The 22,165-nt window shown below is 40.9% G+C and overlaps 1 protein-coding gene across 5 annotated transcripts in view; it reads right to left on the bottom strand.

Annotated features, from left to right (window-relative positions):
* The window catches only part of HS3ST4 (heparan sulfate-glucosamine 3-sulfotransferase 4), a gene marked incomplete at its 5' end in the record, with an annotated part of 575,045 nt that overhangs the window by 530,135 nt on the left and 22,745 nt on the right, over nucleotides 1–22,165 (bottom strand). For 3 of the 5 annotated variants that reach the window (XR_014254991.1, XR_014254992.1, XM_082431087.1), the window contains one exon: nucleotides 11,493–14,207. The exons of 1 other annotated variant lie outside the window; for it this stretch is intronic. Of the gene's footprint in view, nucleotides 1–11,492; nucleotides 14,208–22,165 lie in introns of those variants that run through there. One more of the 5 variants, XM_082431088.1, reaches the window with a different exon arrangement.

Below are 22,165 nucleotides of genomic sequence, written 5' to 3'. Positions count from 1 at the left end.
GATATTTTATATATATCAAGTTCCTGACACTCAGACACTCTTATCACACTCAAGAAAAATAGTAGTAGCTGCCATCACCACCAGTGCCACTATTATCATGGTTATTATGATTCATGTTGTATTTCTATTAATCACAGGAACTTTCTCTGGAATAGCGGCCCTGTGTATTAATATCTATTGGGAGAGGAGTCAACTTACTCATTCATTAAACAAATATTTCTGAAAAAAAAAAAAAAAAGGAATTACCATATGACCCAGCAATCCCACTACTGGGATATACCCAGAGAAAAACATAATTCAAAAAGACACATGCACCCCAATGTTCATTGCAGCACTATTTGTAATAGCCAGGTGATGAAAGCAACCTAAATGCCCATCGGCAGACGAATGGATAAAGAAGATGTGGTACATATATACAATGGAATATTACTCAGCCATAAAAAGGAACGATATTGGGTCATTTGTAGAGACGTGGATGGACCTACAGACTGTCATACAGAGTAAGTCAGAAAGAGAAAAACAAATATTGTATATTAACACATATATGTGGAATCTAGAAAAATTGTACAGATGAACCAGTTTGCAAGGCAGAAATAGAGACACAGATGTAGAGAAAAAAATGTATGGACACCAAGGGGGGAAAGCGGGGGGTGGGGGGGTGGTAGTAGGATGAAAAAAATAAAATAAAATAAAGCATTTAGCACAGTTTAGCACAGTTTAACCATGCACATTGTAGACACTCAATCTGCTGTTCCCAATGTGCCTGAATATCCTCTTCCTCCTGTCTCCCTCCTTCCTCTACTCTCCTCCTTTCTTCCTGCTTCCAGGGAAGCTCTGCTGAAGGCTACTTGCAAATACATTCCAAAAGGCAGGCCAGGAGCAGATCATGCAGCTGAGAGACCATGGCTGAGGGTTTTATTTCAAGATGATGGGGAGCCATGGATGGTCATTAAATAACAAGAAGGTCTGCAACAATTTTGAGTGGAGGGGAGAAAAGATCAGAATCTTTGAAAGTAGTCAAGAAGCTCTACAGGTGAGGAATGATGAGAACTTAACTAAGGTGGTAAGGGTGGGCAAGGAGCGGAAGAATCAAATTAGGGAAATGAGGCAGAATCAATAAAGCTGGGCAACAGATTCGATATGAGGTTAAGAGAGAGAGGAGGGAAGAATGAAAATGAAGTTCAACCTCAGACGACTAGTAGACTGTGATGCCTTTAACAGAAATCTGCCAGGAAAAGGGATAGGTTGGATGGACAAAGATCTATATCTGGTCTAGGACAGGAATGAGGCACATGCAAGCCTAAATGTCTAACAGACAGCTAGAAGATTGACAGAGATTCCATGAGGGTCAACCGTGTCCGTCTTGTTATATGCCCAGTGCCTAAGGCAGAGCCTGTGTAGTGTAGACGATCAATAAACACTTTCTGAATGAATGAATGAATGCTGGGCCAGAATTCAGGCAAGAAGTTGAGCCTGGAAATGAGTGTTTTGGAGTCTCCTTATATAGATCCATTAGCTGAAAACATACAATTTAATGGAGCAGCCCAAGTATAGAGTGATAGGCACAGAGGAAAGGTGGTCCAAGGAGGGCTCTTCATGGGGAAGATGCTGACAAGTATCAGTAGGTCTTTACCAGGGTTGATGAGTGAGGAAAGAAGAGTCAGCAAGGTGAACGTACACCAGAGAGATCTATCAGAAAGTGGGTCTTCTATTCTGAGGCTGAGAACCATTACGTCAGCCTTCCCAGAAGCTACAGCTTGGAATCCTAGAAGGACGAGGGCCCCGCTGGCACCAGAACAAGAAAAGAGCTGCAGAAAAAGCAACAGGGCAAAAACCTCCCCAGCTCGTTAAATCCTGCTTGAGGCAAAAGAAATTCCAGCAGATTCCAGGAAACTGTCAAGAGGAGGAATTGCCCTCACCGACAACCATATCCCAATAGGGCCAAGATGCCTTGTCAGGGTGTCACTGAGCAGGACCCTCAGCGGCAAGAGAAGCCAGTCTGCCAGCTGAGTGTTGATCCCCCACTGTTTCACTTTGTCCCTCCCAGCAATTCCAAAGATTCACCCATTTCCCTTGGGTCTGAGCTGCTTGCAACAAAGTGAAAGTATTTTCCCACTCAGCAACTATGATCCTTGCTAGTCTTACTCGGTCTTTGTTGACTGATTTTGCTCATAATTTAGTCATCTCCTTGCTGTCTTTCCTGGGTAACCCCCATGTTACTGCCACTGAGGAAGAAGGGACATTGCCCTGAAGTAGCAGGGCTTGAAATTGATCTTCAAGAAGAATAATGTTATTTCTTTTTAATTGTTATGGATGCTTTCATGGTTCTTTAGAAGGGAGGAAATATCTTTTCTGGTTCTATTGGAAAAGAGGGAGAGAGATCTAAAGTATTAAATTCCAAAGACTTTCTTGACCTTCATGCCTGACACAATCCCTGTTCCAGGTCCCAGAGTGAGGACTTAGTAAATGTTTGGTCAAGTAAATTCATGCAATCAGAGGGCATTCCCTAACAGGCAACACTTATTGTGGGTGAAATACAAAGATTTCAAACTTCAAGGTCAAAAGCTATTCTTCCAGCTGTGTGCTCTGTCTCCTGGAACCGAGCCACTGTTTTCTCCAAGCCAAACAAAGTCACTGTTGACATTCCTCCTACTTCTGCATTTAGTCACTCACCAAGCTATTGGATTTTACTCCACAAATCCCTTTCAGATTAGCCCTCACCCCTATATCCCTACTGTCACAGCCTTCCTTTAGGGTTTATTATCTGGAGCTAGAAAGCATCATTACAATAATTGTCTCTCTCCTGGTTCTAGCCAGGAGGAATTTGTTCTAGTAACTATACCTTATATATGCTAGTTATCTTTGTCAAATAAAATTATATCATTATTCTCTTATATAAAAAAACTCCTGGGGACTTCCCTGGTGGTCCAGTGGTTGAGAATTTGCCTTCCAATGCAGGGGATGCAGGTTTGATCCCTGATCAGGGAACTGAGATCCCACATGCCGCAGGGCAACTAAGCCTGCGTATTGCAACTACTGAGCCCGCGTGCCACAACTAGAGAGAAGCCCGCGTGCTGAAACGAAAGATCCCACGTGCCGCAACTAAGATCTCATGCAGCCAAAATTAAAATAAATAAATAAATAAATATTCTTTTAAAAACCTCCTGGGAATCAATTTTTTCCAGAATAAACTCTATACTCCCTACCGAACTTTCCAGCCTCACCCTTAGTTGCTTCTCCCATTTCAGCCAGTGTCCCAGTCACTCTGAGCTGCTCATTTCTCCTAAAATGCAACCAATTCTAAGATGCGTGTGTACCTTTCCTTTCCCCAGAATTCCTTTTCCCCTTTTGATTGCAGAGGAATTTATCTTCTATAATCCCCTTGCCAGTCCTTCATGGTCTCAAACTTAGTCCCACTCACCCTACCCTACTCTGCTTATATCCTAAGTGTTGAGGCAAGAGATCCATCATCCTCTGTCCTTTGGGGGGGACAAAGGACATCCCTTGTCTCCCGCAAGAGAGGACATAGTCCTCCAAGATAGAGTTTTATCTCCACTATTTATTTCCTGAAATGTCCCCAGAGTGGAAAGGACAAATAGTATTATGTCCATTTGATATGTGGAAGGAGACAGTCTCAGGCAGGAGTTGTCACAGCAAGACAAGATGTGGAAAGTAGCACAGAATCGTTATCTGGCTCTGTATCTTCTTGGCCCACTTACCGAGCAGCTCCACAAGGCACCATGTAGTACCCGAGCGCTCTTCTCACCCAGAATTCCAAGAAAAAAAATCCCAGCTCTCAGCAGGAGCCCAGGATGACCTGCTCTGTCCTGCCAGCCAGCAGGACCAGCGATTCCTTCTAGAAAACTGTACTGTGTGGTGTAGATGTTTTCCTAAAAGAAATGAAGCAGTCTCTAGGAGAAATGAAGCTCAAAATTAAGTGCCCACAACCACACAACTTGATATTTATTATTGGGAAAAACCCAATATATGAACATGGAAAAATAAGCAAGCAATACAGAAAGATATACCATGAAAAGGACATCTATCTCTCAACACTTGTGCCCCATGCTCTCTCCCCAGCAGTTGTTTACCTCCTAAAACTATGCCGCCTTATATAATAAGTGAGTGCAAGTTTTTGAAATGAATGGAAACACAGTAAAAATACTAATCGATACCTTGCTCTTTTCACTTAAAATATACTTTAGAGATGATTCTGTATGAGCCATAGACATCTAAGTCCTTTCATAGCTGCACAGTATTCAACTGTGTGGATGTGCCCCCATTAGTTCAGCTTCCCTATTGATAGGCCCTTAGATTTTTTCCAGGCTCTAGTTATCAAAAGGGTTGCAGCAAATAGGTCACACATATGTCATCGTGCACATATGCCAATATCTGTGGCATAAATTCACAAAACGGAAGATGATGGGCCAAAAGATATGAAAGTACAAACAAAAAAAAATGAAGGTCCTTCTGTGGATGATGGGTCCCTGGAGTTCTGAGTCATTCTACATGGCTCTGTTGGCCAACAGTGGGGAGCAGCTGACTTCAAACAGCGTCTGGCATGACATGGCCCTGCACTGCACACAGTAAAACCGCTCTGGGGTGAAAGAACTTGGGGTGCTTTGGTGTTTTCAAATTCATTGTCCATATATAAACCCTTAGCATGGCATTCAAGGCCTTTCATGATCTGGTGCATCATATAATGAAGTGATTTAGGTCTTACCTACAAGCCACACTCCTGCTTAAAAACTTGAAAGCAGAATATAAGAGGTGCCAAGATGAACTCAGAGTGTGGTTAACTCTCCCCAAGGCATATGTAGACCTGGCCCCATGTTACATCTTCCTAGTCTGCTCCCAAGTCATTAACCAACCCTCATGCATATCCCATAATAGTCATTAGTCACATCCAAAGAGGCAGAGAAAAGACTTTTAGTAATTTAAGACCTAGGACACACCCAATTAGGAATAAAGATGTAGATTTGGAGTTTCACACTCATATACCTACGTAGCTCCACCACCACACACATACACAGACACACACTTTGTGTGATGTCCAAGCCGAGTGGAGAGCTCAGGTCCTGTGCAAATGGAGCCACCACTATTCAGTTCAGTTCCACTTCCGCTCCCTTGTGGGTCAGCCAGCCTGCTATCACAAGAATTTACATGCTTCCAAGACAAATTAGAAATACAGATTTGTATGTAAAACTTCCAAATTTTATAGAATTTGAAAATAATATTTTAAAAAGTTAATCCTAGGCCAGGTGAAAAAAAAAGCATTGAGTCAGATTAGGTCCATGAGCCCTCAGATCTCTCTGCTCTCTTTCCCCTTCTTCTCCAGACAAGTTCTCCCAGTACTCAGTATCCATGCTTCCAACCTAAGTAATAGAAATACACGAAGGTCTCCAAATTACAGCTGAAACAGAGGCCGGAAAGCAAGCCCACTTTTGTTGAAACGAATGTTCTGGAGGACTCTCTGAGCCTGTGCTCCAGCTGTCGGAATGAAGCTCACATATTAAGCATTCTGAGGACCTCACAAGACAAGTTATAATTAAGAGCTAAATTACATATGACCAGCTGGTGAACTGAGTGTGTTGGGCCATAAAACAATGATCAGTCAGATCAACTTAAGAAAGCGACATTGTTTCATTATCAACCCTAAAGCTGCTTTGTTATCCAAGCCTTCTTGACCATTTCCCACTCCCCAGGTGGTGTTCTTTCCTTGATCCTTTGAAATGAGTTGTGTGTTCCTTCCTAAAGTACCTCAGAGGAAGAGCAGAAAATCCGGGGGCTCCTCACACCCATCCTTTCCATTCCCCCTTTGAGTGGGATGTGCAAATTTGCTTCTCCTTGGAACAGCCTCTTGTACATATGGCATGTTCTTGGAGGAGCTGTGCCTGCATCTTTGGGAACTCACTCGGGGCAGGGTTGGCACTAGCATATGGCCTTCCCTTTCAGAACCAGAACAGCGGGGAAATGGGACTTCAGGTTACCATTCAACAGCACCCCAAATCTGGCTACCACTGTGTGTGTACAGGAAAACAAGGATGGATTTAGATGCATTTGACCCTGATTTTTCTGTTACTATGTTGAAATGTGAAACACTGGGAGTGATTTGAAATTTTCCATGTTATATATAAACCTTGCTGGGAAATTAAAAGTATCTCTCTACATATCCCACTCTATTGGCTGCTCAGCACCCATTTAATTGTCTCTTGATAATATCACCCTGATTTCCCTTTGGAAAATTATCTCTTCCTCACTGGCTTTGGGCTTAGGGACTATTTTCCCAGATGCTTTCTTTATCTTACCCTAGTCAAAGCATGAAAACATTCTGTCATTCGTTCAGTGGTTCATTTCACAAATACTGAGCATCTACTTTGTTTCAAGTACTGTCCTTGGTGCTGAAAACATAGATTGATAATTAATAGTCTTCTCAATTCTGACTTTATGGAGCTTACCTTTGGCCTAAGCGGGGCTAACTGTCAAGCTCCTTCTATGGAATTAGGATCGTAAACAGAATGACACAATAACTACAAATGATTGGACTCATCTATTTCAGCTTTGGCACCCTTGTGAGATGTGGGAGGAATTTCTGATTCTCGGACCCAAGAATTACTTACATTTCTATCCACAGGGACTCCTGGGTGCTTACTTATATCTATATCCCTTTTCCCAGCCTTGCCATCAATGCCATGAGTACTCAACATACTTCCAATAAAATCCTCTTTTGTTTTTATTTACTGGTGTCAATTTTTACTACTTATAAACCAAGAACCTCCACTAATGTTGGAGCTGCTTCTCAGCCTATCTGGTCACTAAGCTGGCTTGGGTATCTCATCTTACCAAAACTTGGTGTGTTTTTTTAAAAAAATCAGTTTGATAAAAACAATAAAACAATTAGTTGAAAATAACTGAATCCACGCTGTAGAAAACATTACATGCAATTTGACACTACCCTTCTCTCTCTCTCCCTCTCTCTCTCCCTCTCTCTCTCATAGATCTTCTCTCATGATCCCCCATAGAAATCAAGACTATCTAGGGCTTCCCTGGTGGTGCAGTGGTTGAGAATCTGCCTGCTAATGCAGGGGACACGGGTTCGAGCCCTGGTCTGGGAAGATCCCACATGCCGCGGAGCAACTAGGCCCGTGAGCCACAACTACTGAGCCTGCGCGTCTGGAGCTTGTGCTCCGCAACAAGAGAGGCCGCGACAGTGAGAGGCCCGCGCACCACGATGAAGAGTGGCCCCCGCTTGCCACAACTAGAGAAAGCCCTCGCACAGAAACGAAGACCCAACACAGCCAAAAATAAATAAATTAATTAAAAATTAAAAAAAAAAAGACTATCTAAAGCACAGTTTTTTTTGGCCAAGCCAGGCAGAATGCAGGATCCCAGTTCCCAGACCAGGGATCAAACCCACATCCCCTGTAGTGGAAGTGCACAGTCCCAACCACTGGACCACCAGGGAAGTCCCTAATGCACAATTTTAATAATAACCGTTGGTGTCTTCTCACTAGGATATTGTTACTGTCTTTAGGCAGTGGTAGCTAGGAATATGTAGGCCCTAGTTCTTGCCTATCTTGGTTTCTTCCATATTTTAACTCACCCACTTCTCCATCCCTCAGTGACTGGCATAGCTCACTGTTTGGAGCATGCTTTAGTAAAGGTTTTGTATCAGTGCAAATATCCTAATGGCTTGTCTTTCAGACTCTCTGTATAGTGTAGTTTCAAGTGAGTCTTGAAGGGGATGTGAGTCTCCGAGATGTGCCACAAACGCAGCCTATCTTTTTCTAAGCTGAATTGCACATGGCAGCAGAAAACATAAATTGTTTTGGTTATTTTCAGAGTCTAAGCAGATAATGTAAACAAATAAATATAGAAAGACATAAGGCAATATAAGGCTGTGGAAGCCTATGAATCAGAGAGCATGTGCCCTGCTTATAAAACCAGCCACCGCCTGGCTGTTGCCATGCAGAAATGTGGGCCCAGGATTGCCAGATCTTCCCATTTTTCAAGAGGAGTTTTGAAATCTGGATTTGTGGGTAAATCTACCAATTTTGGGATGCTGGCAATGAAATAAAAGGGAATTAATGCTTGAAAACCAAACAAGATATGTTTATGGGCAGATTTTAGCCAAGGAGCTGTCAGTTTTCAGCTCTGGATCTTCCTTCATCTCTGCAATTCATCTCATAATATATCAGCTGGTTGTGCTTCTCGATACTTTCCGCTTTATGTTTTGGTTCTTCCTTATTCTCTCACCTTGTTTGGAATTGATAACCTTCTTCCAGATCACTTGCTTTATGGTGTTGCTCTAGGAATTAGCCCAGGCTCTGAGGCTCGGGTGCTCTTGACTTCATTCCAGGCCTGGGGATGGTTGTCCAAGCCTTCCAGCCTCCAGCCTCTGCTGTAATGCTCTCCATGACAAGGAATTTACTACCACCCATCAGATGATTCCATCACCCATCATATGAAGCCATATAATGTAATGGAAAGCATGTGGATTTTAGGGTAAAACAAATACGAGTTCATCCCAGCTTGGTTACTTAGCCTGTGCAAGCCACAGTTTCATCTGTTAAACAAATACTCGTTTGAGGAATTAAATGGGATGACATTGGCCAGCATGTTGTCCCTTTCACATAGGAAGTAAGGGGGTCATAGTGGTGGTTTCCATTCTTTCTATTATTTCTTCTCCATGCATCTTGGGAATGCCCTCCTGAGTATATATCAAATCTCACTTTCACATTGTAGTCTTGCAAAATTAAGAAACCATGTTCACATCTCCCCAGGTGTTCTCTTTTCCAGACTCAGTGGAACCGGTCAAGTGTAGAGGGACCCCCATATGGACATTAACCCCAGTCATTCCTGGGATTCAAGCAAGACGAGGAGGTATGTTTGCAGCTGTGGTAGAGAGGGACTTCTGGAAGCCTGTCTGGGGGACTGAGTATCCACCTGGGAAAGGGATCACCTTAAGAAGAGGGTCTTGGGGAAAGGGTTTCATTCAGTTACAGTGCTCCAATCTGAGAGTGGGAAGTGGTAATAGGGAAAAGGTCTTTCCCAGCACAGCATGTGAGATTTGTGCTCTAACACAGCACCTGTGGACACATGCCTGGCTGACTAAGGAGAAGGCAGTGCATAAAGAAATGAGTAAAAGAAGAACAAAAGGAAAAGAGCTGTTTTGACTCTGTAGAACACTGGGACCCAGGGCAGGATCGCTTGGAAGCTCATGAGACTGGAGTGTGAGCGTGAGAGAGTTCTCCATCGACACAGGCTTTGCCCCTCATCACCACCATCCCCAGCAGACAAACCCCTCTCAGGATTAAAGGGATACCGGCTCTGCAATGCTTTACACATTAAACCTGCAATAATTGCTATTATTCGGTGTGATGGTGTGTGGCTTATAGCATCTGTGACTTGACAATCAAGTAATGAGCTATTGATGAGGGAAATGAACCTGATGACAGCTGAGGCTGGAGACCATTAACATAGAAGCCATTTCCTGCTGATGTTATCACCTGGGATTCTTTGATAATATAGCTAATAATTATAACCACATTTATTGAGATGTTACTCTGTGCAGGGAGTGCTTTATATGGATTATTCCATGTAAGCCTCACAACAACTCTATGAGAAAATTGTTATTACCGTTCTGACTTACAGATGAGGAATCTGGGCGGATGAAAACAACACACCTCCACAAAGTGTTCGTAAATGGGGGCTCAGGCATACTCACCAGTAGAGAGTTTAAGAGACACAAGTAGAGAAGTGACAGGGTGTAGTAGAGAAGAACAAATCTGACTGCATATTAGATCTGTTTCTTTTACTTTAACCTTTGTATTCTATTGCCTTTGCTTCCAGTTAAGAATGTTGCCTAGGTCCTGAAATATACAGGGTAGCCCATTCTCAAGCCTCTGACCTTTAAGAGTGTAACACTTTTCCATTCATATAGCGATAAAAAGTTGCTGAACAGAGAATAACATTTGACTCATTGGAGGTTTACAGGAACATTGTGACCTGACCTATGTGGACAGCTGCAAGAACAAAGGATTCCGACACCAACAAGTTTGCAACAACTAGCCACAACCCCTCCCCCTTTTAGTGTAAAAGAAGCCTGAATTCTGACTGGGGTAAGAGGGTTCCCTAGGACATTAGTCTGCCATCTTCTCGATGTGCTGGCTTTCCAAATAAAGTCATTATTCCTCGCCCCAACAACTCGTCTCCTGATTTATTGGCCTGTCGTGTAGCAAGCAGAACAAGTTTGGACTCAGTAACAAGAGCACACATGATCCCCTGAGCTATGATTGTCCTGCAGGAGGGATGACGCTCAGACTGGGCAGAGATAGGCTGGAGGCACCGCGGGTGAGGATTCCACAGCGATGATGCTGCTCCTCTACGTGACCGTGGTAACAGGGAGAGGGCAGTGTCCGTGCCTTCCAGACATTAAGGTGCAAGGGGGATCAGCTGGGGATCTTGCTAAAAACGCAGATTCTGATTCAGCAGGTCTGGGGTGAGGCCCAAGATTCTGCACGTCTTAAAATCCCTCAGGGGATGCCAATGCTGTGGGTCCACAGATCCCATTATGTGTAGCAAGGATCTAGGCAACTACATAACAATGGAGCTTGTGGTTAAAGAACTGACCTTGTGGGGAAAGAGCAGCCCAGCTCTGGTCTCAGCTTACTTTGCCACTGAGCAAATTCAAAGCTGCTGAACCAACTCACTGCTACGGTAGCAGAGAAGACAGTAGTAAGGAAATGAGACCCCACAGCCATCCACATGGGTCTCTTCTTAGCTCTCCAAATGAAGCTAAAATGCCTTGCTTTTCACAATTAAAAAAATTGCACATTCAGTGTAGCAAAACCACAAAACTAATAAAGTTAATTTTTTAACATCAATTTAATGAGATGGTAACATGTTTAATACTGTGGTAAATCAGCACCCATTAAGTGAACGGGATATAAATTACTATAGCCAAGTTTCTTTTCCTTTTAGCAATGTCCCTCCGATTTTTAGTGTGAACTAACTGCAAAACTTAATTTTGTACAGCTCACAACGATGTTATGAGGCCTTCGCTTGATACAAAAGCATCCTTTATCTATTATGCTCACCTCTCTTATTTTTGCATTAGCCTGTGACAATGAAAGTCATACATTATTGCTTCCATGATGACAAATCAAAATTTTCATTTAATAATTACATTAGAAGCTGAAGTCTTCTTTCATCAAAGTATCTTTCGATTGCAAAAAGGAATCTTTGTTTTTATTCCTGCCAAAATACTTCTAAGTGAATACAAGAACCAGAAGATGCAAAATTATGTGCGATCTTGTTAATTTTTAAAATTCATTTTTAAAAACTATTTTTTTCTTCCATCAAAACAGTGTATTTTTACTTCCTACTTCCTCATGTGAGAATATAGATAAAATATCAGTTCTGTTTCCATCTCTACTTCCCAAAATTCTTCTGAATTGTTACTTTTATAATGTCACATTTACAATACTTACATTTGGTTCTAGAATGGTAATTAGTCCTCTGAGTTTTATCAGTAGGTTGATTCTGAAAATTGAAAATTAATAGTGATTTCATTATTATGACTGTTTAAACGTGGTTCACCACACAACTGTTTCTCTCTACAGTTAAATGTTCTTTCTCGTATGACTTTTTGCCTGGAGTTCAATTTTTTTGGAACTAATTACTTTTGGCATATTGTAAATTTTGTTCAACCTCTCCTACAAATTTAGTATCCTATCAAGTTCTCCCATTTCCCTGGAGATAATGTCTGATAATGTCTTTATTCTACCATCCTATTTATTGATACTTAGCTATGTACTGAATTTTTTTTTAACATCTTTATTGGAGTATAATTGCTTTACAATGGTATGTTAGTTTCTGCTTTATAACACAGTGAATCAGTTATACATATACATATATCCCCATATCTCTTCCCTCTTGCGTCTCCCTCCCTCCCACCCTCCCTATCCCACCCGTCTAGGTGGTCACAGAGCACCGAGCTGATCTCCTTGTGCTATGCGACTGCTTCCCACTAGCTATCTATTTTACATTTGGTAGTGTGTATATGTCCATGCCACTCTCTCACTTTGTCGCAGCTTACCCTTCCCCCTCCCCATGTCCTCAAGTCCTTTCTCTAGTAGGTCTGTGTCTTTATTCCCATCTTGCCCCCAGGTTCTTCATGATCTTTTTTTTTTAAGATTCCATATATATGTGTTAGCATACAGTATTTGTTTTTCTCCTTCTGACTTACTTCACTCTGTGTGACAAACTCTAGGTCCATCCACCTCACTACAAATAACTCAATTTCGTTTCTTTTTACGGCTGAGTAATATTCCATTGTATATATGTGCCACATCTTCTTTATTCATTCATCTGTCGATGGACACTTAGGTTGTTCCCATGTCCTGGCTATTGTAAATAGAGCTGCAACGAACATTGTGGTACATGACTCTTTTTGTATTGTGGTTTTCTCAGAGTAGATGCCCAGTAGTGGGATTGCTTGGTCGTATGGTAGTTCTATTTTTAGTTTTTAAGGAACCTCCATACTGTTCTCTATAGTGGTTGCATCAATTTACATTCCCACTAACAGTGCAAGAGGGTTCCCATTTCTCCACACCCTCTCCAGCATTTATTGTTTGTAGATTTTTGGATGATGGCCATTCTGACCGGTGTGAGATGATATCTCATTGTAGCTTTGATTTGCATTTCTCTAATGATTAATGATGTTGAGCATTCTTTCATGTGTTTGTTGGCAATCTGTGTATCTTCTTTGCAGAAATGTCTATTTAGGTCCTCTGCCCACTTTTGGGTTGTTTGTTTTTTTGATATTGAGCTGCATGAGCTGCTTGTAAATTTTGGAGATTAATCCTTTGTCAGTTGCTTCATTTGCAAATATTTTCTCCCATTCTGAGGGTTGTCTTTTGGTCTTGTTTATGGTTTCCTTTGCAGTGCAAAAGCTTTTAAGTTTCATTAGGTCCAATTTGTTTATTTTTGTTTTTATTTCTATTTCCGTGGGTCAAAAAGGATCTTGCTGTGATTTATGCCATAGAGTATCTGCCTATGTTTTCCTCTAAGAGTTTGATGGTGTCTGGCCTTACATTTAGGTCTTTAATCCATTTTGAGTTTATTTTTGTGTATGGTGTTAGGGAGTGCTCTAATTTCATTCTTTTACATGTAGCTGTCCAGTTTTCCCAGCACCACTTATTGAAGAGGCTGTCTTTTCTCCATGGTATATTCTTGCCTCCTTTATCAAAGATAAGGTGACCATATGTGCATGGGTTTATCTCTGGGCTCTCTATCCTGTTCCATTGATCTATATTTCTGTTTTTGTGCCAGTACCATACTGTGTTGATTACTGTAGCTTTGTAGTATAGTCTGAAGTCAGGGAGCCTGATTCCTCCAGCTCCGTTTTTCTTTTTCAAGATTGCTTTAGCTATTCGGGGTCTTTTGTGTTTCCATACAAATTGTGAAATTTTTTGTTCTAGTTCTGTGAAAAATGCCAGTGGTAGTTTGATAGGGATTGCACTGAATCTGTAGATTGCTTTGGGTAGTAGAGTCATTTTCAGAATGTTGATTCTTCCAATCCAAGAACATGGTATATCTCTCCATCTATTTGTATCATCTTTAATTTCTTTCATCAGTGTCTTGTAATTTTCTGCATACAGGTCTTTTGTCTCCTTAGGTATGTTTATTCCTAGGTATTTTATTCTTTTTGTTGCAATGGTAAATAGGAGTGTGTTCTTAATTTCACTTTCAGATTTTTCATCATTAGTGTATAGAAATGCAAGAGATTTCTGTGCACTAATTTTGTATCCTGCTACTTAACCAAATTCATTGATTAGCTCTAGTAGTTTTCTGGTAGCATCTTTAGGATTCTCTATGTATAGTATCATGTCATCTGCAAACAGTGACAGCTTTACTTCTTCTTTTCCAATTTGGATTCCTTTTATTTCTTTTTCTTCTCTGATGGCTGTGGCTAAAACTTCTAAAACTATGTTGAATAATAGTGGTGAGAGTGGGCAACCTTGTCTTGTTCCTGATCTTAGTGGAAATGGTTTCAGTTTTTCACCATTGAGGATGATGCTGGCTATGGGTTTGTCATATATGGCCTTTATTATGTTGAGGTAAGTTCCCTCTATGCCTACTTTCTGGAGGGTTTTTATCATAAATGGGTGTTGAATTTTGTTGAAAGCTTTCTCTGCATCTATTGAGATGATCATATGGGTTTCCTCCTTCAATTTGTTATTATGGTGTATCACATTGATTGACTTGCATATATTGAAGAATCCTTGCATTCCTGGGATAAACCCCACTTGATCATGGTGTATGATCCTTTTAATATGCTGTTGGATTCTGTTTGCTAGTATTTTGTTGAGGATTTTTGAATCTATGTTCATCAGTGATATTGGCCTGTAGTTTTCTTTCTTTGTGACATCTTTGTCTGGTTTTGGTATCAGGGTGATGGTGGCCTCGTAGAATGAGTTGGGGAGTGTTCCTCCCTCTGCAATATTTTGGAAGAGTTTGAGAAGGACAGGTGTTAGCTCTTCTCTAAATGTTTGATAGAATTCGCCTGTGAAGCCATCTGGTCCTGGGCTTTTGTTTGTTGGAAGATTTTTAATCACAGTTTCAATTTCAGTGCTTGTGATTGGTCTGTTCATATTTTCTATTTCTTCCTGGTTCAGTCTCAGAAGGCTGTGCATTTCTAAGAATTTGTCCATTTCTTCCAGGTTGTCCATTTTATTGGCATAGAGTTGCCTGTAGTAATCTCTCATGATCCTTTGTATTTCTGCAGTGTCTGTTGTTACTTCTTCTTTTTCCTTTCTAATTCTGTTGATTTGAGTCTTTTCCCTCTTTTTCTTGATGAGTCTGGCTTATGGTTTATCAATTTTGTTTACCTTCTCAAAGAACCAGCTTTTACTTTTATTGATCTTTGCTATCGTTTCCTTCATTTCTTTTTCATTTATTTCTGATCTGATCTTTATGATTTCTTTCCTTCTGCTAACTTTGGGGGTTTTTTTGTTCTTCTCTAATTGCTTTAGGTGTAAGGTTAGGTTGTGTATTTGAGATGTTTCTTGTTTCTTAAGGTAGGATTGTATTGCTATAAACTTCCCTCTTAGAACTGCTTTTGCTGCATCCCATAGGTTTTGGGTCACCGTGTTTTCATTGTCATTTGTTTCTAGGTATTTTTTTATTTCCTCTTTGATTTCTTCAATGATCTCTTGGTTATTAAGTAGTGTATTGTTTAGCCTCCATGTGTTGTTTGTATTTTCTACAGATTTTTTTCTTATAATTGGTATCTAGTCTCATAGTGTTGTGGTCACAAAATATACTTGATACGATTTCAATTTTCTTAAGTTTACCAAGGCTTGATTTGTGACCCAAGATATTATCTATCCTGGAGAATGTTCTATGAGCACTTGAGAAGAAAGTGTATTCTGTTGTTTTTGGATGGAATGTCCTATAAATATCAATTAAGTCCATCTTGTTTAATGTATCATTTAAAGCTTGTGTTTCCTTATTTATTTTCATTTGGGATGATCTGTCCATTGGTGAAAGTGGGGTGTTAAAGTCCCCTACTATGATTGTGTTACTGTCGTTTTCCCCTTTTATGGCTGTTAGTATTTGCCTTATGTATTGAGGTGCTCCTATGTTGGGTGCATAAATATTTACAATTGTTATATCTTCTTCTTGGATTGATCCCTTGATCGTTATGTAGTGTCCTTCTTTGTCTCTTGTAATAGTCTTTGTTTTAAAGTCTGTTTTGTCTGGTATGAGAATTGCTACTCCAGCTTTCTTTTGATTTCCATTTGCATGGAATATCTTTTTCCATCCCCTCACTTTCAGTCTCTATGTGTCCCTAGGTCTGAAGTGGGCTATGTATTGAATCTTAAATCAAAATAGTTTTCCCTATGAAAGTCAAAAGCTCCTAATGTTTGGAGCTGATGATGAGTAGTATGATGCTGACTTCTTGTTTTCATTTTGAATTTCTTTTCCTCTTTTTTTGCTTTTAGGGTTTTCCTTTTATCATAGATGTTATGACATTTTGTGGTAATGTTCTATGTGGGTTTTTTGTTTTTATTTCAATTCACTGGGCACTAGGTGTACATTTTCAATCTGAACATTAAGTCCTTCAGTTCTGGAGAACTGTCTTCATTACTTCTTTGATACCTTCCCCTATCATTTTTCCCTTGGTCAGATGTTCAGTGCTCCTGCATTGACTCTTTGGGCTTCTTTCTCATATTTTCCACCACTTTGTTTTTGTGTTCTACTTCTGAGATATTTCCCAGATCTAATTTTCCAACTTTGCTATTGAATTATTTTCTCTTCTGACAAATACATATTTACTATCTAGGAGAGAATTTCTTAGCATGTGTTTATTCCATTTTCACTGTGTCCTATGCTTGTTTGAATATTTTCTCAAATCTCCCTGAGGACACACATTAGAGTTTGGAGGAGTTCCCTCCTGTTCTTTGCATGAATCCTGTTCCCTGTTGTGTGTCTGTTCATTTTGATGTCTCTCTTCCATGTTGGAGGGTCTCTCATTTGAAGACCTTTGACTCTTCATGCTCAAGAAGAAGTCAGTTAAACCTGATGAGGGTCCTGTGGTATAGATGAACCTTGCTCATTTTGCCAATTTGCTCTAAGTGAGAGCAGTTTGGGGAAGCAAGTAAACCATAACCTGGTGAGCCCCTAAATGATAAAATGTAAAAGACATTTCTCTGGAGCCTTCCAGTTTCTCTAGAAGAGAATACTCCTTTTAAAAAAAGTATTAGAGTAGAAGCTTACCTTCCAAGAATTATGCCCTCCAGAGTGGAGTGGGTTTGACTGTTTCATATATAAACTTTTGATTAATCACCTTGTTTTCTACCTCACAATTTTAATCCTATCCTCTTTTATACATGATATTTCATAGTGCTGAGACCCTTAAATACGTGGAAGGGCATATTGCCTCCCTCCTCATTTGAATCTCCTTTCTGTACATACTCTGGGCTGTGGCTTCCTTATTCTGCTTCACCAGTTTTCAATTCTTCATATCTTATCCATCTTCCAGAAATTTGGTAAAATCTTTCTTCTCATGGCTCTCTTTTTATCTTCTTATCATTGAATATTTAGACATCATTTTCATTCCTATACTATCATTTTACTGAGATACTGGTACAGAAAGGGAACAAACTCATGTTGTCAAACAGTCAACTTCAATCAGAAGTCATTATTGTTACTTTAGCATCAGAAATGCCAATCTATTGCCAGCCTGATATGCTTACCTAGGTCTTTAAAGGTAAATGCTTCCTTTAATTGGCACCAATGATTACTTGGTGAAATTATAAACCACATGCAAAGACAGTACTTGATCATAAGGATATGTGTCAAATACGACGGTATTCCCTGTAAGTAATAGGGAAACCTCAACTCAATCTGTTTAAACAATAAGGAAATGTATTATTTCATATATCATTAAATCAGGGGGAGGCAGAACCCACAGTGAGTAAAATCAGGACTGTTTATTTTTGAGATTTTGTTGACTGCTTCCCTCTGTATGCGGACTCACATTAGCTTCCATGCAGTGACAAAATGGCTTCCTGCACATACACAAGATGATTTCCTGCATGTATACAAGATGGCTTCCTGTGTGTACATAAGACAACTTCCTGCATGTAAAGAAGATGATTTCCTGCATGTACACAAGATGGCTTCCTGCATGTACACAGATGACTTTCTGCACGTACATAAAATGATTTCCTGCATGTGCACAGATGACTTCCTGCAGGTATACAGGATGATTTCCTGCCTATATACAAGATGACTTCCTGCATATATGCAAGATGACTTCCTGCATGTACATAAGATGATTTCCTGCATGTCCACAGATGACTTCCTACATGTATACAACATGACTTCACACATATACACAAGATGATTTCCTGCATGTGTACAAGATGACTTCCTGGGGATTCCCTGGTGGCGCAGTGGTTAAGAATCCGCCTGCCAATGCAGGGCACACAGGTTCGAACCCTGGCCCAAGAAGATCCCACATGCCGTAGAACAACTAAGCCCGTGCGCCACAACTACTGAGCATGCGCTCTAGAGCCTGCGAGCCACAGCTACTGAGCCTGTGTGCCACAACTACTGAAGCCCGTGTGCCTACAGCCCGTGCTCCCCAACAAGAGAAGCCACGAAAATGAGAAGCCCACACACCACAATGAAGAGTAGCCCCCGCTCGCTGCAACTAGAGAAAGCCTGCGCACAGCAACGAAGACCCAACACAGCCAAAAATAAAAACAAATAAATTAATTAAAAAAAAAAGATGACTTCCTGCATGTGCACAGATGACTTCCTGCATGTACACAGATGACTTCCTGCATGTATACAAGATGATTTCCTGCACGTGCACAGATGACTTCCTGCATCTACACAAGATGATTTCCTGCATGTACATAAGATGGCTTCCTTCATGGTCACTAGAGACAACTAGGGAAACTGGTTTCCCATTTTTATATCCTGTGAATGAGAGAGGGGAGAAAAACCTTCCCCCCAACCACAATATAAAAAGTCATCCTGGCAATCTCAAGCCTACCCCACACTTTTAAGTCACCAGGGAATGCTAATTTACTTACTTAAATCTGTGTTTCTGAAACAAATAATTGCAAGGGAAATAGGATTGCCATGATTTGCATAAAGAAACCAGAATCCACCTTGAGAACATGGGCTGAGTGAGGCATGGGTGTACCTGAAGAAAAGATGAGGCTTTGGAAAAGATGACTGGGAAATAGGACACAGTAGGTAAACAACAGGGTCTACCATTGTTGGGTGATCTAGGACATGCTTATATTTTAATTACTATTAATGCCAACATGGCAATGTACTATTTAAATATCCTCATGGAGAACTCTTAAGCACCTGACAACACATTCAGGAAATTCATCACCTCACCACACTACACTGTTTCTCCAGATGTGGGCCTCCCCATCAATCACCCTCTCTATGCTCCCTCCCTACAGAGAGTAGGCTCCACTTAATGTGCCCTCTGAGATGAAAGTTGCCTGGAGGCTCTTAATTGCCAGTCCCAAGAGGTGAGTCCCCAGCAAAGATTTTGAGTCAGCTTTATGAGGGGTAAAGCCATGATGCTGTCCCAACCCCAGTGACGTTTGATAAAGAATGACCATTATTACTATTTTCCAACACTGCCTTTCCTTTCTACTGCCTAACTTCAATTTACAGCCCATGCTCAGTTCTTGATCACACTGCTATCTGCCTGCACCTCCCACATTAATACTGTGTGTGCAAGTAATTCATCTTCCAATGTATTACAAAAGTGTCAACCATGCTAGGTTCATCCAGGCAACATTAAAGTTCAATTAAAATAGAAACCTGCAGAGTAAGTAAATGTTATCTTACCTAGGCCCAAGATTAATCTCTCAGACTTTGAAGGTCCAAGTTTTGTTAGCAAAATCAGAAAAAATAGGAAATAGTTTTCCTGCTTGGGAAAACTGAGCAGGTCAAATTTGACTAACTTTGCTTTTATTCATGGATTTATTCCACACACATTCCCAAATGTCTACTATGAGGAAGCAGCTGGATGAGGCCCTTAGGGAGACCTAGATATTCTCCACCCATAGAATAGAGTCTTAAATAAAGTTCCCCAAAGACACAGACTACTGAGATGGAGATTACTAGAGGTGCTCTTGGAATTAGCACCTGGAAAGCAATGAGTGAAGCAAAACTGATAAAAGGAAGAAGTTGAACAGAAATAGGAGGGAGGGAGACGCAAGAGGGAAGAGATATGGGGACGTATGTACGTGTATAGCTGATTCACTTTGTTATAAAGCAGAAACTAACACACCATTGTAAAGCAATTATACTCCCATAAAGATGTTAAAAATAAATAAATAAAAAGCATTGTTTGTCCCCAATTCAAAAAAAGGAAAGAAATGCAGTTGCAAGAAGGCCTGAGCTTGTCCTACAGGGAGCTCTGAAGGGGGGATGGCCTTTTGTCATGATCCTGAATTGAAGAAGGAAGCCAGGCCTGTGTGCCTTCACTTGATCAGTCACTAGAATTTCACTGCTCCTGAGGAAAAGCTATAACTTTTGGCAAGGTAACTCCCTTCAGCTGAAAACAATTCTGGCAGAGTGACTCAGCTGTGAGCCGTCAGCAGCCAACACTCCCAGAAGCTGAGGAATGACTGCTTTAGTTCTGAGGGGAATCTGGGCAGTTCACCACTGTTTCTACACCAGGGAGTGGAGTTAAAAATGTATAGCTTGACTTCTGGTCAAGGGAGAATTATAAGGTAGGTGTCTCGAAGCCCTACTGCTATTCCAAATACATGGCAACAAATGACAAAATATAAAAAGTAATTAGCAAAGATGCACATTCATATAAGATACAAAAAAACAAAGATTAAAAAGATATGTTCGTATGTTTGACACATTGCCCGAATACGAACGTTCTTCATGGGCACAAGATGGGTCTTTATAGCAATAAGATGACTTTCTATAGTAATTAGAGCAACAGCCTTCCTTATTTGTATCCTATGAGAGTGAGAGGGAAAAATCAACCTCTCCTTTAACCACAAAATAAAAGTCCTACCCTCCAGTCTGTGTCATCAGAAACGGAAGATGGTAAAGGGGTTCCTGGAGCAGTAAAAGGTGGCCAGGGGTTTGGCTCCTGCAAGAAAATGGAGACTGAACGTTCCCCATGACAGGAAGGGGACAAGAACCGAGATTACTGCTTGAGCCCAGGAGATAGATTATCTTTTCCCATCTCCGAAAGAAAGCTGAAAAAGCTGAGACTTACTACAATGAGAGAGCGAGGCAGGCAGGAGGGAGTAGATATAGCCTCAATCCAAAACTTGGACAAGCAGTCCAGTGGCTCAGTAGCTGCATCTATGTTAGTGCAATATTATCAACAAGTACCTTAATCCAATAAGAGAAAACTGGGTTCTGGACCAGGGGCCATGAAGAGCCAGCTGCAAAACTGGTTAAGTAGGGAGGAGTGAGCACAGAGAAAAAGAGGAGGGGAAAAAAGGTTTTCACTGAAGTTGAGACAATAGTACAAAATAATAAAATATTCAGTGAGATCTAATGTTAAGAGAGAAATCCTGGACTCCCCTGGTGGTCCAGTGTTTAAGAGTCCACACTTCCAATGCAGGGCACACGGGTTTGATTCCTGATCAGGGAAGTTCCGCATGCCACACGGTGTGGACAAAAGAAAACAAAAAAAGGCAAGAAATCCTATAGAATCCACAAAGAACAATCAACAATGAGTCATCATTAATGAAAATAACAATAATGCAAATAACAGAATAATCTGAAGTTAACATTAAAATAATTATGTTCCAGAGGGTCACATCAGCATCATGGTGGCATAAGAAGCCCCTCATTGTTGTCCCCCTTCCCCCCAACCAACACCAAAGATTCGGCATCCATCCATGGACGAAAGTACCTTTAGGGACCTATGGGATCCAGTATCACACAGGACCTGAGAGGAGCCTCACCAACCCATGTGCTGAGTAATAGGTAAGTAGACCTTGGTCCTGGCTGTGGCCCATGAACTGGCTCCAGCCCCTCTCAACTGCAGCCCATGAGCCCCAGAAAACACTGTCTTAGATAATCACCCACAGATGAGAGAGCCTTTGTGGAGGTCCAGGTTTCAAGAGGAGAGGTTCCAGTACACTGTTGGGGGAAAAAATAAGAGTTTGGATGCACCATAGTGGATGAGAGGAACAGTTTCATTGAATAGATAAAGAATATGTGGGATATGTATCATATATATATGAAAAAGTATTCAGCCATGAGAAGGAAGTAAATCCTGCTATTTGCAAACAACTTGGATGGACCTTGACAGCATTACGCTAAATGAAATAAGTCAGACAAAGAAAGAGAAACACTGTATGATATCACTTATATGTGGAATCTAAAAAAGTTGAACTTGGGAATTCCCTGGCAGTCCAGTGGTTAGGATTCTGTGCTTTCACTGCTGAGGGCCAGGGTTCAATCCCTGGTTGGAGAACTAAGATCCCGCAGCCAAAAAAAAAAAAAGGTTGAAGTTTGCTTTAGAAACAAAGTGTAGAACTGTGGTTACCAGGAGCTGGGGAGGGGATGCGGGTTGTGGGGAAAGATGGGGAGACATTGATCAAAGGGTACAAATTCCAGTTATAAGACAAATGGG

Source organism: Balaenoptera physalus (assembly GCF_965194825.1).
Source record: "Balaenoptera physalus genome assembly, chromosome: 16".
NCBI classification, from domain to species: domain Eukaryota; kingdom Metazoa; phylum Chordata; class Mammalia; order Artiodactyla; family Balaenopteridae; genus Balaenoptera; species Balaenoptera physalus.
The sequence above is the reverse complement of the archived record's forward strand: the minus strand, read 5'-3'. Positions and strand labels throughout refer to the sequence as shown.